The sequence below is a fragment of the Bactrocera tryoni genome, chromosome 1 (genome assembly GCF_016617805.1).
Source record: "Bactrocera tryoni isolate S06 chromosome 1, CSIRO_BtryS06_freeze2, whole genome shotgun sequence".
Lineage (NCBI taxonomy): Eukaryota > Metazoa > Arthropoda > Insecta > Diptera > Tephritidae > Bactrocera > Bactrocera tryoni.
In genome coordinates this window covers 30598819-30602356 of record NC_052499.1, presented here as the reverse complement: position 1 = coordinate 30602356, position 3538 = coordinate 30598819, and the positions used below count along the sequence as shown (strand labels likewise).

The 3538-nt window shown below is 32.1% G+C and overlaps 1 long non-coding RNA gene across 1 annotated transcript; it reads right to left on the bottom strand.

The window, feature by feature from the left end:
* Positions 1 to 675: 675 nt before the first annotated feature.
* Positions 676 to 1522, bottom strand: LOC120766378. The gene is made up of 4 exons (XR_005704594.1): positions 1466 to 1522; positions 1204 to 1384; positions 975 to 1125; positions 676 to 901 (listed from the first exon to the last, which is right to left on the bottom strand). It is a non-coding gene; the product is annotated as an uncharacterized LOC120766378 (long non-coding RNA).
* Between the last annotated feature and the right edge of the window lie 2016 nt (positions 1523 to 3538).

The following is a 3538-nucleotide window of genomic DNA, read 5'->3' as shown; positions in this document are numbered from 1 at the left end:
CAGAGAAGGCATCAGATGGAATTCAAAAGAGCATTATATTGGAAGAAGGCGTGGTTGTAAACTGATTTCACCCATATTTCGTACATGTCATCAGGGTGTTAAGAAAATATTACATACCGAATTTCATTGAAATCGGTCTAGTAGTTCCCGGGGTATTGTTTTTGGTGCATAAGTGAGCGACGCCACGCCCATTTTCAATTTTTAAAAAAAGTCTGGGTGCTATGTTCTATGTACTAGGACAGGACCACGATACTTAGTAACCAACACTAGTTACCGACGTGGTCCAAACATATGGAAAAAATATAGTTACATTAACATTGCGATGTCATTGGACATGACCACATCTGGTCCAACGCTGCATAATATAGGACCACCTACCAAACTACCTCCTTTGGTCCAACATATATTATGCTTACACAAGACCACTGCGTTCTCGACCACCTTCGAAACTACTTCGTCTAGTCCAACATATATTCTAATTACACTAGACCATGGCATACTCTACTTAATATTATTGTGGTCCAAATGGACCACATTTTTGAGCTAAGCAATTCACCTTACTCTATTTCCAATAAAAGTTTTTAAACGCTGTTTTTATTATTATTTTTTTTTATTAAAAAATTTTTAGTTTACACAAGTATATTAAACTTAAAATATTTTCGTTGGATGCAGCAACTCATTTTTTATAAAAAAAATTGTATTTACATATATTACACTTAAATTATTATTAAAAACTTAACTCTATTTTGGGAGAGGTACGTATGTGTAACGCAAAAAAATCAGTTTTTATATTAGGTATGATTTTTGAACGAAGAAACCTGCCGGAAATTCCTCTTTTTTACGACCTGAAAAGCCCTCCTCATTTCCGCTTCCGCATTTACTGCTGTTTTTCCAATTGCTTCTGTAATAAATAAAAAATTATATATACATATATATATTGTTTTGTCGTTAATGAATAATTCAATTGTCCATACTTTTAAGTATGGTATACACCATAGAATAATCCTTAAAGCTCTTTTTGTTGCCAATTCCATTAATGTTGTATTCAAGGCAAAATTTACGCGCCAAAACTTTTTCGAAATTTTTTACAACCTCTCCTTGCAACAAGTATTGCACTGCTGAAATCTAATATGTTTAAAATGATTTTGGATTAGGCTCTTAACATAAACAGTTATTTTTATATATAAATTATAGGACTTTTACATAGCAATCTCTATTATCATCATTTATTTCCGCCTCTAATTTCACGATAACATCATCTGTTTTGATAGGAAATTTGGAAATAGCTCCAACAGTTCCCTTCTCCTTTTGAGTTAGATTTTGTAACAAAACGGTATGTTCCGCCAAATATTAATGATCACTTTGTTTTGTTTTTCAATTAATTCTGGAAAAATAAAAGAATGTGGGTATGTTAATGATATTCCATTTGATTACAATTATTTATATGTATATATATTTAACATACCTCCCAATTCTGTAATTTTGTCCACAAATAATTTTTGAAGGTTGTTGCACTTATCGCAACCATCATTGAAGCTATCTAAATAATAAAAATTGTCAATGTAAGTAAAAACACAAACAATATAAATTAAAAAACAGTAGTGCACTTACCTAAAAATGATTGGCGTATTCCGACGTTCATCCGGCGAAGCTCCAAATATTTACATATGTATGTACTCGTAAGTATAGTGTGTCCATTCCACACTGCCAATTGGTACTGAAAATGCTTTGCATTCTCAGGGCGCTGATCAACGCATTGATTTGATCCGCTGTGCTTTTGAGCGCCGTGGAGTAAGGCTGTCGTCAGCAGGTGCCCACGTAAAACACACCGGACGTTGTACTCGTAAGTATATGAAAACAAAATTAAAAACGTTAATTAGTGCAGCCATGTAATATTGGTATAAAAAGTAATTGGTCGTTATGTGGCAAACATAACATTTTGCAAGTTATGTTTTCTATTGAAAACACTTCATTTTCAGTTCTGGGTTCAGCATCAGCTAAGCATATACCCAAAGCTGAAAAAGAGTCTAAGGGTTTTTTGAAAAAACTAATAGTATTAACATATCGCCTTCCAATTATTACTCCAGAACCGGAATCCGATATTTCAAAAGCTTGAATATTTATAATAATAAAAGGGTAGATTAAACAGATATTATTTGGACTTTTTGTGCTAAAAAAATAATGCAGATTGATATATGCTTTAATATTTGAATTTATTTCTATAAATCCTGTTATTTTAGATTTAACATGAAAGTCAGAATATGAATTTATATTAGTTAGTTGCTTTAAAATTTTAGTAGGATTTCTAACGTTTTTTTTTAATTTTGTAAATAATTTTCAAAGTCATACGCAGAAAAATTCTGAATAGCTCCTAACGTTTTTACACTATCAGCTAGGTGCAATAGACTGTGAATGTTGTATGAAACACTATCATCTCCCAATATTTTTGGAAAATTTTCAATGAATAATTTCAAGGCGTCTTCCGCGTTTTTTAAGTTTGAATGAACATTTTTTGAACAGGAGAGCAATCTACAAGCGCAATGTAATAATAAAAACTCATAGTATACATCTTCATGCACTTTATCTTTTAGAACTAAAATACCTGTGTAAAGCAAAAATTGTCTGAATTCTGTAGCTTTCCAGTGTGCAACTTCCTCAAGACTTCGAGGTAGACGAACGAATTCCTTTGGAATGTGAATTTTAAGCGATTCCAAATGATCGGATATTTGTTTTTTGTTTGCTACATATAGTCGCTTTTCATAACTTAATTTATTTTTTAAAATTCTAACTAAAAACTTTTTCATAACTCCAAGATCGATTAAATGCATTGGATCTAAAGGTACTTATGTTATCATTTTTAAATTTACTTTTTCAAATGGTGTTTTAACTGTGCGAAATCCTATTTGGTGATGATCAATGTGTCTTCGGAGATCGAAATCTTCATCACTTACAATTTGTCCAACTTTCGTGGGATACACAAGGGTAATCCTAATTTTTTTTGCTTCTGCTGTGCACTTTGAGCACCCATGAGCTGATGTGTGATGCGGAATACCACAGGCAAATGCTCTAGCTGGTGCATCACATATTAAAGATCTAACTTTTAATTCATATATTTTACCGCCTAGTTCTAACCCATTTACCCTTAGAATTTGAAACTCATTGACAAAATAGCTCAAAAACTTATCAATATCACTTGGCTTTTGCTTGCCTTTATATATACCCACAGGAAATACCGATATATTTGGAATATTAACTATGCGTATTAAAATTGGCCAAATTTGAGTTCTTCAACTATTGAATAATGGCAGACCATCAATATTAATATCAAACACAATTTCATTAAATTCTAACACACATACTCTCCCGGGAGAACACGTTCGATAACCACTTCTTCATTTTTTAAGTCCAATGGAACTGAGGGACTTAACGGTACGTCTAAAGTTTCTTCTTTTAAAATAAATAAAAGCTCACGTAAGCTTTTGTGACCGATTCTATTTTTAATCTGCCAAGCTTTAATTTTTTCCCGAAAAGAATTCTT